The following is a 17586-nucleotide window of genomic DNA, read 5'->3' on the forward strand; positions in this document are numbered from 1 at the left end:
CCCCAAAATAGTGCCAATTAAACCATCATCTCATCCCGCAAAAATCATACCCTACCCAAGATATTCACCTAAAAACTGAAAAAAACTATGGCTCTCAGACTATGGAGACACAAAAACATGATTTTTTTTGTTTCAAAAATGAAATCATTGTGTAAAACTTACATAAATAAAAAAAAAGCAGACATATTAGGTATCGCCGTGTCCATAATAACCTGCTCTATAAAAATATCACATGACTGGTGAATACCGTAAAAAAAAAAAAAAAAAAAACTGTGTAAAAAAAGCTCTGTTTTGTCACCTGTAGGAAGGCGCAAGGTGTTCCTGGCCTCTGTGAGATAAGAACCGGTAATTTTGTGTGTCAGCGGCAGCTAGTGCTCACTGACACTGTTTTACTTAGTGTGGCTATAAAGCCAATCTGGGCCATTTCTTATTGGGAGCAGCCAAAGAGCAGGGTGGGTGGCTGTTCCCCACGTCCAGGCCAGGTTTTGGGCTGGGAATAAAAACCCAGTCAGCAGTCACAGCTGTGTGTGGATTACCCTGCAATTTCATAGTGGATCTGTGAAGCACTGAGATGTTTGGGTTCCAACCAGTTGGTAGCGTGCTGGAGAGCCGCACGCTGAAAATCAGGCGCCTTAAAGCCTGCGGTGGGCGGCTGAGGATTGCCCTGTACAAAACAGTCTGCCAGGTGACACGTTTGTGCTGTGGACTTTATGTGGTGTGAATTAATACCAGGACTCTGCACAGTGTTATGTTTGCTTTGTTGCTTTTTGTGTGAATAAACACTGAACTTTTGATTTATTACAATGTTCTTGCCTCTGTACTGCGTCCGCTTACCCTTCCTACCAGAGCAAATCCCTACAATTAGTGGCTTGGAGCGGGCAAGCGCAGTGAGGATGGTGTGAACGCCAAAATATTTTTGGTTTGCATTTTTGGGCACGGTTGTATGTCAGTTATCAAGCCAGCTAAATTCAAACCTGTGTCACACGACAAAATGGAGGCTGTTGTGAAGGCCCTCATGGAGGCTAATTTGCAGCAGCGAGAGACCAACCTGCACCAGCGAGAGGCTAACAAGCAGCAGCAAGAGACCAACCAGTTGCTGCTACAACACGTGATGGCTTTGCAGTCAGAAGGAGCAATCCCAAGCGTCCACGATGCCAGAAAGCAGTCCATGCAGCGATCCCTAAGATGACACCCACAGATGACATAAAAACCTACCTGGCAATGTATGAGAAAGTGGACACCAGGGAAAGGCTGCCCCAGGACCAGTGGGATGAGGTCGTCACTCCTTTCCTGACATCAGAGTCTCAGCGGGTGTGTTTCGACTTGCCGGACGATCAAGCGGCCGACTACCCAAAGGTAAAGGTTGAGATTTAGGCTCAATTGGGGTGAATGTGCTGGTCCGGGCCCAGCAGGTGCATCAGTGGGGGTTCAACCTGGCTGAGCCCGTGAGACCCCAGTATTATAACCTGCTCAACCTTTTGCAAAAGTGGCTGCAGCCTGACGTGCTGAGCCCCACTGCTATGCTGGACATGTTGTTAGCAGATATGTTCTGGAGGGCTCTGCCACCCCCTCTCCAGCAATGGATTGGCCAGGTCTCTCCAGGTAATGCGCTTGAGATGGTCGACTTGGTGGAGCACTATGAGGCGAACCGGAACTTGCAGGGGGGTTCCTTTGGGAGGGGGGCAGTCAAATCCCGTAACTCTCCACCCTGATCCGGTGACTGGTGCCCCCCAAACCCGCCCAGGATGTAACCCTTGTGGACCCCGCTCCAATAATCTGCTGGCGGTGTCGGGACCCTGGCCATGTTCGAGCTGACTGTCCACATCAGGGGGAACCCATGGACACAAACTATGGCTTCTGTCAGTCATTGTATGCTAGTGGGTGCTCCGGAGTCTCTGAACCACCTGTGCCAGGTTAAGGTGGGAGACACTCCAGCGGAGGCTCTGTTGGACTCAGGGAGTCTGGTGACCCTGGTACGCTTCGCTGAGTACACCGGCCGTAAGGTCGGAGTCAAGTGTATACATGGGGACTTAAAAGACTACCCTACTGCTATAGTGTCTCTGTCCACGGTTTCCGGCAGGGGGACCCACGAGGTGGCTGTCGCAACCAACCTACACTATGAACTCATAATAGGGAGAGACTTCCCGGCCTTCCCGGCACTGTGGCCTATTCAGAGAGTAACTGATGCCCATGAGACAGGTGTAACCCTAGCAGAGTGGTCCGGCTCAGGGGGGAGACCAGAACCCTGGGAACCTGAGTCTGAAGGGCCAGCGGTAGGAAGAGGGGGAAACAACCCCGCTAAGTGTAATGGTGGGAGACATGGAGGACTTGCCGCCGGGGCCTGAGCTGGCAGACCTCAATGTCTCCGGGGATAATTTTGATACTGCACAACACCGGGATCCAACCTTATCCCGAGCCTGGGAAAATATACTAATAATAGATGGTGAACCACAACAACCAGGGGCAGAGTCGGTGTTCCCCCGTTTTGTGGTTCATCAGGATATGTTGTATCGGGTAAATTAGCTGCAAGGTGAATCCTTTGAACAGTTGGTGGTGCCCCAGGCTTATCGCAAACTCATGTTAGAGTTAACCCACCAGTATGTTCTCGGGGGTAATCTGGGAATGCAGAAAACACACGACCAGATACTACAACGGTTTTACTGGCCCAGTGTGTTTAAAGAGGTGGACAAGTTCTGTAAGTCTTGCCCGAGCTGCCAGGCAACTAGCCCCCAGCACCTTTTTCGCAGTCCCTTGGTACCTCTCCCGATCATTGAGGTACCGTTTGAGCGAATCACTATTGTAATGACCGACGTCACGCACAGGGAGGATAAAAGGGAAAGCCCTGCCCAAGGGAGAGGGAAAGGTGGTGACCCCTAACTCACCTTGCGGCTGGCACCTGACTGCCCTGACGTCCCTAGACGGGTTCCTCACCCGTGCGGCGATCACGTGCCTAAACCCTGGCTTTCCCTAAAATGAGCCCTAGATAGTGAACGGGCCGATGGGATCGCTAGTCCGCACCACTATCACTAAGAGGGAAACACCAGGGAGAGGACAGACAAAACAGACAAACACATACACCCAGGTGGGCGATCACAATAGACCACGAAGGTCCAACAGGGATCCGGAGGGTAGCGTTCTGGACCAACTACCAGAGAACGCAGCAACACAGCTCCAGAAGGTCAGAATAGATGTCCAGGCAGGAAGTTCTATCTCTGGCAACCAGAGAAGTGTGAGAGAGGAATATAAGGAGGTTTGGGAGTGCTGGACAAGGAACAGCTGAGGAGAAGGAGCTACGGATCCCTGAGTGAGCCAAAAGGGTTTGCAAAGCAAACCCAGAAAGCTACCATAAGGAAAACAGCCCTATCTTAAATAGAGCGTGCAGCCAACCGCTGCGACTTCCTGACCCCGGGTATAACGGAGTCAGGCGTGGTTCTCGATACGCTCGTGACAGTACCCCCCTCTCTACGAGGGGCCTCCGGACACTCAGGACCAGGTCTCTCAGGATGAGAGGCATGAAAAACCCGAACTAGCCTGTCGGCGTTTACCTCAGATGCAGGAACCCACATTCTTTCCTCGGGACCGTAACCTCTCCAATGCACCAGATATTGAAGAGAGCGGCGGACCCGACGAGAATTAACAATTTTGGATATCTGAAATTCTAGATTACCATCCACGACAACAGGAGGGGGTGGCAGCGGTGACGGTTCTAGAGGTGGAACATATTTTTTGAGTAACGACTAAAAGTCTGAGGTAACTCCAGGCGAAAAGCCACGGGGTTGATGATGGCTACAATTTTGTAAGGGCCAATTAACCTAGGACCCAGTTTCCAAGAGGGAACCTTCAATTTAATATTCCTAGTAGACAACCACACATAGTCATTCACTCCTAGGTCTGGACCTGGCGACCGTCTCTTATCAGCCATGCATTTGTATTTACCTCCCATATTTTTAAAGTTAGCTTGCACCTTCTGCCATACAGATGAAAGAGATGACGAAAACCGTTCCTCTTTGGGAACCCCAGAAGACCCCCCCTCTTTGAAAGTACAGAATTGGGGATGAAAACCATATGCACCAAGAAATGGTGACTTGCCAGTGGATTCCTGACGACGATTATTTATGGCAAACTCAGCTAACGGTAAATATGATGACCACAACTCTTGGTTTTCAGACACAAAACATCTTAGATATGTCTCAAGGTTTTGGTTGGTACGCTCAGTCTGTCCATTCGACTGAGGATGGAAAGCTGAGGAAAAGGACAAGGGTACCCCCAAACGGGAACAAAAAGCTTTCCAAAATTTAGAAATAAACTGGGTACCCCGATCCGAAACAACATCGGAGGGGACCCCGTGAAGGTTCACGATTTCACTGACGAATACCTGAGCAAGAGTCTTAGCATTAGGTAGTGCGGGTAACGCAATGAAGTGTACCATTTTGCTAAACCTGTCCACTACTACCAAAATAACAGTTTTACCCGCAGACAAAGGTAAGTCAGTGATAAAATCCATTGACAGATGTGTCCACGGTCTATTGGGAATGACGAGTGGTAATAGAGACCCTGCAGGACGTGTATGTGAAACTTTTGCGCGCGCACAGGTAGAACAAGAAGATACAAAATCCAATACATCCTGACGCAACCTTGGCCACCAAAAACGACGAGACAATAGCTCCAAGGTTGCTTTGCTACCCGGGTGCCCAGCAAGTGCCGAACTATGATGTTCCTTTAATAATTCGAAACGTAGGTTCAACGGTACAAACAATTTCTCTGAGGAGCAAGAGACCGGGGCGTCCCCCTGGGCCTCTAACACCTTCCCCTCCAGAACAGAGTGTACCGCAGAAACAACCACTCCTCTTTGAAGAATGGGCACCGGATCACTCACATTACCCCCTCCAGGGAAACAACGAGATAGTGCATCAGCCTTGGTGTTCTTTGCCCCAGGACGATAGGTAATCACAAAGTTAAACCTGGTAAAAAATAGCGACCACCTAGCCTGTCTAGGGGTGAGACGCTTAGCTGATTCGAGGTACAGAAGATTTTTGTGGTCCGTAATCACAGTGACGGGGTGGACTGCCCCCTCTAAGAAGTGACGCCACTCCTCAAACGCAAGTTTAATAGCTAATAGTTCCCTATTGCCGATATCATAGTTCTTTTCTGCTGCAGATAGTTTTTTAGAAAAGAAAGCACAAGGACGCCATTTGCCAGGAGACGGACACTGAGACAGCACCGCCCCCACTCCCACCTCTGACGCATCGACTTCAACAATAAAAGGCTGAGAGACATCAGGTTGGACTAGTACAGGTGCTGAGGTAAACCTCTCTTTTAGAGAGGAAAAAGCTACTTTAGCGGCGTCAGACCATTTAGAAAAATCAGTCCCCTTCCTAGTCATGTCAGTAAGCGGTTTTACAATAAGTGAATAATTTTTTATGAATTTCCTATAGAAATTTGCGAAGCCCAAGAACCGTTGTAGTGCTTTGAGGTTCTCAGGAAGATCCCAATCTAAAATTGCCTGGACCTTCCTAGGATCCATACGGAAACCTGAAGCAGATAAAAAATAACCTAGGAATTGTATCTCCTGAACGGCGAAGACACATTTTTCAATTGTAGCATATAATTCATTCGTCCGTAGGACTTGCAGTACTTGTCTGACATGCACCTTATGTGTTTTCAGATCAGACGAATAAATTAAAATATCATCTAGGTATATTACCACAAACCTGCCGATTAGATGACTAAAAATGTCATTAACGAAATGTTGAAAGACGGCAGGAGCATTGGTCAGACCGAAAGGCATAACTAGATTTTCATAATGCCCCTCAGGGGTGTTAAACGCTGTCTTCCACTCATCCCCCTCCTTAATACGAATCAGATTGTAGGCCCCCCTAAGATCAAGTTTGGAGAACCACCTAGCACCCGCAATCTGGTTAAAAAGGTCAGGAATGAGAGGAAGAGGGTATGGGTCTCGGATGGTTATCCGATTTAATTCGCGAAAACCTAGGCAAGGACGCAGGCCCCCATCTTTCTTTTTAACGAAGAAAAACCCTGCAGCCACGTGTGAAGAAGAGGGTCTGATGTGTCCCTTAGCCAAGCTCTCAGAGATATAATCTTTCATGGCTTGTCTCTCTGGACCCGAAAGATTATATAACCTGGTCTTGGGTAATTTTGCGCCGGGAACAAGGTTAACCGGGCAATCATAAGGACGATGAGGTGGTAACTTCTGACAACCCTTTTCAGAAAAAACATCCTCAAAATCCGAAATAAATGTAGGTAGGGTAGTTATGGAGGCGACTAAGCAATTGCTATTTAAGCAATTTTCTCTGCACTGCTCACTCCACTCCAATATCTCCCTGGCCTGCCAATCCACCACTGGATTGTGCGCTACCAACCAGGGAAGACCAAGCACTACCGGAGTGGGAAGCCCCTCCAGAACATAACCTGAAAGCATCTCGTTATGGTGGTCCCCTACCCGAAGGTGTAAATTATGAACAATGTAGGTGAGGTTTCTCTGAGACAGAGGAGCAGAATCAATTGCGAATATGGGAATGGGTCTCTGTAGCGTACAGAGAGACAAACCCATAGTGCGGGCAAAATGGGCATCAATCAAATTTACCCCTGCTCCACTGTCTAGAAAGAAAGAAAGAGTCTCCGTCTTATCACCAAAAATAATAACCGCTGGCAACACAAATTGCGATGTACGTATGGAGGAAACGTATACCCCCCGGCTGACATCCTCCACACAGCCTGGGGTTAGTAGTTTTTCCGACGGTCTTTTGTTTTTGAGGAAGGAAGGACAGACATTAATAAAATGACCCCTCTCCCCACAAAAAAAACAAACCCCACGCCTACGACGAGCCTCAGGGGGACTAACCTGACGAGTAGTTCCTCCTAGCTGCATAGGCTCGTCTAAGTCCGTACAGACTAACTGCTGCTTGGGAGGGGTTACCAATTGCTCCGGTTTTTTTCAACCTGTCCCTAAGGCGTCTCTCTATACGGATAGACAGGGACATAACCGCATCAAGGGAAAAGGGGGTCTCATATAATGCAAGCGCATCTTTAACCCTTTCGGATAACCCAGAGCAGAACTGACTCCTGAGAGCCGAGTCGTTCCATTGGGTATCCGTAGCCCACCTACGGAATTCAGAGCAATACTCCTCTACCGGCTGCTCTCCTTGTAAAAGTCTCCGTAATCTTGATTCAGCCAGTGCGACTCGGTCAGGGTCGTCATATATGAGACCCAAGGCCCCGAAAAACTCATCCACTGACCGAAGAGCCTGGGAATCAGTAGGTAAAGAGAACGCCCAGGACTGCGGGTCCCCCTGCAGCAGGGAAATAACAACCCCCACCCGCTGTTCTTCATTACCTGAGGAGTAAGGGCGCAGTTTAAAATATAACTTACAGGCCTCACGGAATGTCAAAAACTTGTCCCTTCCCCCAGAAAATCTGTCAGGGAGAGGGACCTTGGGTTCCGCAACAACCTGGTTACCAGTAGCAACCGCTGGGCTTGCGGTCAGTTGTAATCGCTGCTGTTGCTGGAGGACCGACGCCTTCAATCCTGCCACCTCACAAGACAGGCCATGAAATTGATTGGACAGAGCAGCAATTTGATCCATACTGGATTCTAAGTACCTACACAAAATAAGGGCCAGAGATAATGTAATGACCGACGTCATGCACAGGGAGGATAAAAGGGAAAGCCCTGCCCAAGGGAGAGGGAAAGGTGGTGACCCCTAACTTACCTTGCGGCTGGCACCTGACTGTCCTGACGTCCCTAGACGGGTTCCTCACCCGTGCGGCGATCACGTGCCTAAACCCTGGCTTTCCCTAAAATGAGCCCTAGATAGTGAACGGGCCGATGGGATCGCTAGTCCGCACCACTATCACTAAGAGGGAAACACCAGGGAGAGGACAGACAAAACAGAAAAACACATACACCCAGGTGGGCGATCACAATAGACCACGAAGGTCCAACAGGGATCCGGAGGGTAGCGTTCTGGACCAACTACCAGAGAACGCAGCAACACAGCTCCAGAAGGTCAGAATAGATGTCCAGGCAGGAAGTTCTATCTCTGGCAACCAGAGAAGTGTGAGAGAGGAATATAAGGAGGTTTGGGAGTGCTGGACAAGGAACAGCTGAGGAGAAGGAGCTACGGATCCCTGAGTGAGCCAAAAGGGTTTGCAAAGCAAACCCAGAAAGCTACCATAAGGAAAACAGCCCTATCTTAAATAGAGCGTGCAGCCAACCGCTGCGACTTCCTAACCCCGGGTATAACGGAGTCAGGCGTGGTTCTCGATACCCTCGTGACAACTATGGACCTAGTAGGCCCAGTGCCGAAGTCCGCTAGGGGACACCAACACATCTTGGTTGTCCTTGATTACGCCCCTCGGTACCCGGAGGCAGTGCCACTGCGACATACATCGTTGAGACTTATAGCTAAGGAGTTAATGGAGATGTTCTCCCGAGTGGGGCTTCCAAAAGAGGTTCTGACTGACCAGAGGACCCCTTTTATGTCCAAGGTCATGAGGGAACTCTGTAAGTTGCTGCATATTAAATAGTTACGGACATCCGTGTACCATCCACAAACGGACGATCTGGTGGAAAGGTTTAATAAAACTCTAAAAACCATGTTAAAAAGGGTGGTGTCCAAAGATGGGAAGGATTGGGACCTTCTTCTGCCCTATCTCATGTTCGCAATGCGAGAGGTGCCCCAGGCCTCTACTGGGTTCTCGCCCTTTGAATTGCTATATGGCTGACATTCTCGTGGCTTGTTGGACGTAGCCAAAGAGGCGTGGGAACAACAACCCACTCTGCATAAAAGCGTCCTCGAATATGTTACCAAGATGCAACAGCGAATAGAGACCGTTTTGCCTCTTGTCCGGGAGCATATAGAGGCCGCTCAGCGAGCCCAGAGTTGGATCTATAATCGGCAGGCTCGGGTACGGATATTTAACCCGGGCGATCGGGTTTTGGTTCTGGTGCCGACCGTGGACAGTAAGTTCCTAGCCAGGTGGCAGGGGCCCTACGAGGTACGGGAAAAAATTGGAGAGGTAAATTACTAGGTACACCAGTCGGGGAGGCGAAAGCCGGAGCAGGTTTACCATGTTAATTTACTAAAACCCTGGAAAGATAGGGTTAGAGGAGACTAAATACCTTGGGTATGTCATTGGGCGCGGAGTCCTCAAACCCCAAGTAAACAAAATAGAGGCGATACGGAATTGGCCCCAACCTGGCACCTCTAGACAAGTAAAGTCATTCCTCGGAATGGTGGGATATTATATGAGGTTTGTCCCCCATTTTGCCACTTTAGCGGCTCCATTGACAGGGCTCTTAAAGGGACCGAAGTCCGTGATAGTCCGCTGGAATGACCAGGCGGAAGAGGCTTTCTCCACTTTAAAGTTGGCCCTGTGTAGGTCCCCGGTTTTGGTGACGCCCGACTTCAAGAGGGAATTTGTGGTACAGACTGATGCCTCCGAAGTAGGTCTCAGTGCGGTACTGTCTCAGGAAGTCAACGGGGAGGAGCATCCCGTTGTCTTCCTCAGTCGTAAGCTCACTCCAGCGGAGACCCGGTACAGTATAGTGGAGAGAGAGTGCCTGGCCATCAAGTGGGCACTCGAGTCTCTCCGCTATTATCTGTTGGGGAGAAAGTTCTGTCTGGTGACCAACCACTCCCCTCTCAAATGGATGAGCCAGGCCAAAGAGAGGAATGCTCGGGTCACCAGGTGATTCTTGTATCTACAAAACTTTAAGGTTACAGTACAACACAGGGCAGGCCGGTTACAGAGAAACGCGGATTCCCTTTCCCGAGTACACTGTCTGGCGTGTGTTCACCCCCTCAGGGCTGAACAAAGGGGAGAGGTATGTAGGAAGGCGCAAAGATCCGTCATTGACGGAAGGTACGCGTCACCGAGGTTCCTGGCCTTGGTGAGATAAGAACCGGTAATTTTGTGTGTCAGCAGCAGCTAGTGCTTGCTGACACTGTTTTACTTAGTGTGGCTGCAAAGCCAATCCGGGCCATTTCTTATTGGGAGCAGCCAAAGAGCAGGGTGGGTGGCTGTTCCCCACGTCCAGGCCAGGTTTTGGGCTGGGAATAAAAACCCAGCCAGCAGTCACAGCTGTGTATGGATTACCCTGCAATTTCATAGTGGATCTGTGAAGCACTGAGGTGTTTGGGTTCCAACCAGTTGGTAGCGTGCTGGAGAGCTTCACACTGAAAATCAGGCGCCTTAAAGTCTGCGGTGGACGGCTGAGGATTGCCCTGTACAAAACAATCTGCCAGGTGACACGTTTGTGCTGTGGACTTTATGTGGTGTGAACTAACACCAGGACTCTGCACAGTGTTATTTGAATAAACAGTGAACTTTTGCTTTATTACCGTGTTCTTGCCTCTGTACTGCGTCCGCTTACCCTGCCTACCAGTGCAAATCCCTAAACACCTTACATCACAAAAAGTGTCATATGCACCCCAAAATAGTGCCAATCAAACCGTCATCTCATCCCACAAAAATCATACCCTACCCAAGATAATCGCCCAAAAACTGAAAAAACTATGGCTCTCAGACTATGCAGACACTAAAACATGATTTTTTTTGTTAAAAAAAGGAAATCATTGTGTAAAACTTACATAAATAAATAAAAAAACAGACATATTAGGTATCGCTGCGTCCGTAATAACCTGCTCTATAAGAATATCACATGACCCAACCCCTCAGGTGAATACCGTAAAAAAGAAAAAGTGTAAAAAAAAGCCATTTTTTGGTCACCTTACATCACAAAAAGTGTAATAGCAAGCGATCAAAAAGTCATACACACCCCAAAATAGTGCCAATCAAACCGTCATCTCATCCCGCAAAAATCATACCCTACCCAAGATAATCGCCCAAAAACTGAATAAACTATGGCTCTCAGACTATGGAGACACAAAAACATGATTTTTTTTGTTTCAAAAATGAAACTGTAAAACTTACATAAATAAAAAAGCAGATATATATTAGGTATCGCCGCGTCAGTAATAACCTGCTCTATAAAAATATCACATGACCTAACCCTTTAGGTGAATACCGTAAAAAAAAAAAACGGTGTGAAAAAAGGCCTTTTTTTGTCACCTTACATCACAAAAGGTGTAGTAGAAAGCAATCAAAAAGTCATACGCACCCCAAAATAGTGCCAATCAAACAGTCATCTCATCCTGAAAAAAATAAGCCCCTACACAAGACAGTCGCCCAAAAAATAAATAAAACTATGGCTTTCAGAATGTAGAGACACTAAAGAATAATTTTTTTTAAATGCTTTGTTATGTAAAACTGAAACAAATAACCAAAAAAGTAGTCATATTTGGTATTGTCACGTCCGTGACAACCTGCTCTATAAAATACCACATGATCTAACCTGTCAGATGAATGTTGTAAATAACAAAAAATAAAAACGGTGCCAAAACAGCTATTTCTTGTTACCTTGCCTCAGTGTAATATAGAGCAACCAAAAATCATATGTACCCTAAAATAGTACCAACAAAACTGCCACCCTATTCCGTAGTTTCCAAAATGGGGAAAATTTTTTGGAGTTTCTACTCTAGGGGTGCATCAGGGGGGCTTCAAATGGGACATGGTGTCAAAAAAACAGTCCAGCAAAATTTCCCTTCCAAAAACCGTATGGCATTCTTTTCCTTCCGCGCCCTGCTGTGTGCCCGTACAGCAGTTTACGACAACATATGGGGTGTTTCTGTAAACTACAGAATCAGGGCCATAAAAATTGAGTTTTGTTTGACTGTTAACCCTTTTTTTGTAACTGGAAAAAAATTATTAAAATGGAAAATCTGCCAAAAAAGTGAAATTTTGAAATTGTATCTCTATTTTCCATTAATTCTTGTGGAACACCTAAAGGGTTAACATACTTTGTAAAATCAGTTTTGTATACCTTGAGCGGTGTAGTATCTAAAATGTGGTCACTTTTTTGGAGTTTCTACTCTAGGGGTGCATCAAGGGAGCTTTAAATAGGACATGGTGTCAAAAAAACTGTTCAGCAAAATCTGCCTTCCAAAAACCGTATGGCATTCCTTTCCGTCTGCGCCCTGCCGTGTGCCCGTACAGCAGTTTACGACAACATATGGGGTGTTTCTGTAAACTACAGAATCAGGGCCATAAATATTGAGTTTTGTTTGGCTGTTTTGTTTGCTTTGTAACTGGAAAAAATGGATTCAAATGGAAGATCCAAACATGAAGGAATGTAAATTAATAACTATTTTTGGAGGTATTACTATGTATTATGTATGTATTACTATGTATTATAGAAGTAGAGAAATAGACATTTGGAAATTAGCCAATTTTTTTAAATTTTTGGTAAATTTTAGAATTTTTAAAAAAATATATTTTATTTTTTTTACAGAATTTTACCAGTGTCATAAAGTACAATATGTGACTAAAAAACAATCTCAGAATGGCCTGGATAAGTAAAAGCGTTTTAAAGTTATTCACACATAAAGTGACACTTGTCAGATTTGCAAAAAATGGCCTGGTCCTTAACCGCTTCACGTCCGCCCATAGACTATAAACGTCCTATGGGTGGACGTCTATTTCTGACAGCACGTTTTAAAACGTCCTGTCAGAAATAGCAGCTGCACGCTAATCGTGCAGCTGCTGATCGGGTTGCCCGCTGTCAGTGACAGCAGGGCAACCCTAAGACAAGGCAGGGACAGTTCCCAGGTGTCCCTGCCTTCACGATCGCTGCAGACACAGCGCTCACCGAGCGTTGTGTCTGCAGAGAAGGAAGCGCTGTGCGCTTCCTGTTCCGGCCCGGCGGTCATGTGACCGCCGTGACCGGAGTGTGCAGGGGCTGTGTGAGGTCTCTCAGAGACCTCGATCAGCCCTGCTCTGAGGCTGTACAGCGCTGGATTGCTGCTGTACAGCCTCTCTAGGGGTGCATTTGTCCTGTAACTGGGGCTACTATGTCAGCCCCAGTTACAGGAGAAATCAACAGTGAAAAAAAAAAAGAAAAAGTGAAGCAAATGTCCCCCAGAGGTCTTGTATGACCTTATGGGGGACGAAAAGTGTAAAAAAAAATAAAAAAAATAAAGGGTTGAAAAAATAAAATAAAGTTTCATATGTAAAAAAAAAAAAAGTTCCCAAGTAAAGAATAAAAAAAAAAATTAAAAATAGAAAAAATAAAATAAAATAGACATATTTGGTATTGCCGCGTCCGTAAAAACCAGCTCTATAAAAATATCACATGACCTAACCCCTCGGGTGAACACCGTAAAAAAACAAAAAAAAAACTGTCAAAACAAGCAATTTTTGTCACCTTGCATCACAAAAGGTGCAATACCAAATAATCAAAAATGCGTATGTCCCACAAAATAGTACCAATAAAACCGTCACCTCATCCCGCAAAAAATGAGCCCCTACATAAGAAAATCTCTCAAAAAATAAAAAAACTATAGCTCTCAGAACATGGACACATTAAAACATAATTTTTTTGTTTCAAAAATGCTATTATTGTGTAAAACTTTAATAAATGAGAAAAAGTATACATATTAGGTATCGCCACGTCCGTAACAATCTGCTCTATAAAAATGTCACTTGACTGAACCCCTCAGGTGAACGCTGTAAAAATAAATAAATAGAAACTGTGCTAAAACAACCAATTTTTTGGTCACCTTGCCCCATAAAGTGTTATAATGAATGATCAAAAAATCATATGTACCCAAAAATAGTACTAATAAAACTGGCACCTTATCCCCTAGTTTCCAAAATGGGGCCACTTCTTGGGAGTTTCTACTGTAAGGGTGCATCAGGGGGCTTCAAATGGGACATGGCATCTAAAAACCATGTGGAGTTCCTTTTCTTCTGCGCCCTGCCGTGTGCCCATACAGCAGTTTATGACCACATGTGGGGTGTTTCTGTAAACCGCAGAATCTGGGTAATAAATATTGAGTTTTGTTTGGCTGTTAACCATCGATGTGTTAAAGAAAAAAATTGATTAAAATGGAAAATCTGCCCAAAAAATGAAATTTAAAAATTTGATCTCCATTTTCCTTTAATTCTTGTGGAACGCCTAAAGGGTTAACAAAGTTTGTAAAATCGGTTTTGAATACCTTGAGGGGCGTAGTTTCTACAATGGGGTCATTTATGGGGGTATCCACTATGTAGGCCCCACAAAGTGACTTCATACCTGAACTGGTCCTTAAAAAGTGGGTTTTGGCAATTTTCTTAAAAATTTGAAGAATTGCTTCTAAACTTCTAAGCCTTCTAATGTCCTAAAAAAATAAAATGACATTTCCAAAATGATGCCAACATAAAGTAGACATATGGGGAATGTTAAATAATAAATATTTTATGAGGTATTACTTGCTGTTTTAAAAGCAGAGAAATTGAAATTTAGAAAATTGCTAATTTTTCTAATTTTTGGGTAAATTTGGGATTTTTTCATAAATAAAGGTGAAATATTTTGACTCAAATTTATGACTATCATGAAGTACAATGTGTCACGAGAAAACAATCTCTGAATGACTTGGATAAATAAAGGCGTTCCAAAGTTATTACCACATAAAGTGAGATATGTCAGTTTTGCAAAATTTGGCCTGGTCAGGAAGGGGGCAAATGGCCCAGATGGGAAGTGGTTAAGGTGAAAATGAGCCCGGTCCTTAAGGGGTTAAGGAAGGAAGGCAGAAAATGTTGTACATGCTGGTTACAGTGCATTTCTCTCTGAAATTATGAGGAAAATGGGTCGTCCAGACATTGTTCAGAAGAACAGTGTACCTTGATTAAAAAGTTGATTGGAGAAGGGAAAACATATAATGAAGTGCAGAAAATGATAGGCTGCTCAGCTAAAATGATCGCAAATGCTTTAAAATGGCAACTAAAACCTGAAAGACGTGGAAGAAAGCGAAAAACTACCATTAGAATGGATAGAAGAATAGCCAAAATGGCAAGGACAACAATCAGCTCCAGGAAGATCAAAGAAGGTCTAAAGTTATCTGTTAGTACTGTTACAATTCAAAGATGCCTATGTGAAGCCAAGCTATCTGCAAGAAGCCCCCGCAAAGTCCCACTGTTGAAAAAAAGACATGTGCTGAAGAGGTTACAATTTGCCAAAGAGCACATTGACTAGCCCAGGGGTCTGCAACCTTTAAGACATAAAGAGTCACTTGGACCCGTTTCCGAAGGGAAAAAAAACTGGGAGCCGCAAAACCATTGCGACATTTAAAACAAATATAACACTGCATATATTGTTTCTTACCTTAATGCTATATATACAGGATCGTGCAGTCAGCTGTCAATCTGAAGAAAAAAAGGACTTTTTCACTTAACAATGTAAAATATATTTTTGCAAATTAATAGCTAATTAAAATATTTAATTTACCTTTACCAGACCCCCCAATCATGTGCCAGTAATACCAGACCCCCCCAATCATGTGCCAGTAATACCAGACCCCCCTCCAATCATGTGCCAGTAATACCAGACCCCCCTCCAATCATGTGCCAGTAATACCAGACCCCCCTCCAATCATGTGCCAGTAATACCAGACCCCCCTCCAATAATGTGCCAGTAATACCAGACCCCCCTCCAATCATGTGCCAGTAATACCAGACCCCCCTCCAACCATGTGCCAGTAATACCAGACCCCCCTCCAATCATGTGCCAGTAATACCAGACCCCCCTCCAATCATGTGCCAGTAATACCAGACCCCCCTCCAATCATGTGCCAGTAATACCAGACCCCCCAATCATGTGCCAGTAATACCAGACCCCCCAATCATGTGCCAGTAATACCAGACCCCCCCAATCATGTGCCAGTAGTAATACCAGACCCCCCCAATCATGTGCCACTATACCAGACCCCCCCAATCATGTGCCAGTAGTAATACCAGCCCCCCCCCCCCCCGACAAACATGTGCCAGTAGTAATACCAGACCCCCCCAATCATGTGCCAGTAATTCCAGGGCCCCCTCAAATTCCCCAATCATGTGCCAGTATAATACCAGGGCCCCCCGATTATGTGCCAGACTGGCAGTAAAAAAAAAAAATAATTAACACTTATACTTACCTCTTTGGAGCGATGCGATGCAGGCCTCTTCCGGCCTGTGTCCCGACTCCAGCGCTGTACGGCTCAGGCGGCGCGATGACGTCATCACGCCACCTACGCTGGCCTCTGATAGGCTGCCGGCCTAGTAGTGCCGGCAGCCTATCAGAGGAACAGGAAAGGGACACACCTCCCTGCCCTGCTCCTCCGCACAGCCTTCTGTTTGTATCGCTGTCCTGAGGACGGCGATACAAACACATCACTATGGAGATGAGCGCTTCGCTTCCACAATGGAAGTGCTCATCTCAGTGCCTGCCCAGCCGCCGCCGCACAGTGCCTGCCCCACCACACACACACTGCCGCTTGCCTGGGGGGATTTGATACCCCGCTTTCTACGCCCATGCCGGAGCCACGGAAAAGGTTCAAAAGAGCCGCATGCGGCTCCGGAGCCGCAGGTTGCCGACACCTGGACTAGCCTAAAGAGACATTTTGTGGACTGATGAAAGTAAGATTGTTCTTTTTGGGTCTAGTGTCTGGAGACAGTTTGTCAGACGACCCCCAAAGACTGAATTCAAGCCACAGTACACTGTGAAGACAGTGAAGCATGGTGGCGCAATCATCATGATATGGGGATGTTTCTCATACTACGGTGTTGGGCCTATTTATCGCATCCGAGGGATCATGGATCAGTTTGAATACATCTAAATACTTGAAGAGGTTATGCTGAAGAAACATAGAAACATAGAAACATAGAATGTGTCGGCAGATAAGAACCATTTGGCCCATCTAGTCTGCCCAATATAATAAATACTATGGATAGCCCCTGGCTTTATCTTATATGAAGGATGGCCTTATGCCTATCCCATGCATGCTTAAACTCCTCCACTGTATTTGCAGCTGCCACTTCTGCAGGAAGGCTATTCCATGCATCCACTACTCTCTCAGTAAAGTAATACTTCATGATATTACTTTTAAAGGAAATGCTGAAGGTGGAGAGTCCTTAAAAATTATTTTAGGGATTTAGGTCAAAAGCTTAGGGCAAGGACCTCAAAGGTAGTGTTTTTCAAAATACTGCCTGCACCACGAGCCACACAAGAAAGGCAGTGGGAGATTAGGGAGGTTAACCAGTGGCTCAAGAACTGGTGTAGGAAGGAGGGGTTTTGGTTCCTGGAGAACTGGGCCGACTTCTCTGTCAGCTACAGGCTCTACAGTAGGGATGGGCTGCACCTCAATGGAGAAGGGGCAGCTGTGTTGGAGGGAAAGATGACTAGAAGGTTGGAGGAGTGTTTAAACTAGGGACTGGGGGAGGGTAATTATGTTATAGAATGGGAAGATAGTGCAGATAGAGACCGGGGACAAGGTAGTGGGAATGGGAGAGGAATGGAAGGAGGGACTAGAACAGTTCAGAAGGAAAGGTGTAGGGTAAAAAAATCAACATAAACCTCTTAATTATATGTATACTAATGCTAGAAGCCTGACTAATAAAACTGGTGAACTGGAATTGCAGCCAGCCAGTCGCAGGGGCAACATGTGAGGTGCACGGTGGACCCATGAGGGGCCAAATAATATAACACACAGT

The sequence above is a fragment of the Bufo bufo genome, chromosome 6, assembly GCF_905171765.1.
Source record: "Bufo bufo chromosome 6, aBufBuf1.1, whole genome shotgun sequence".
Classification (NCBI taxonomy): domain Eukaryota; kingdom Metazoa; phylum Chordata; class Amphibia; order Anura; family Bufonidae; genus Bufo; species Bufo bufo.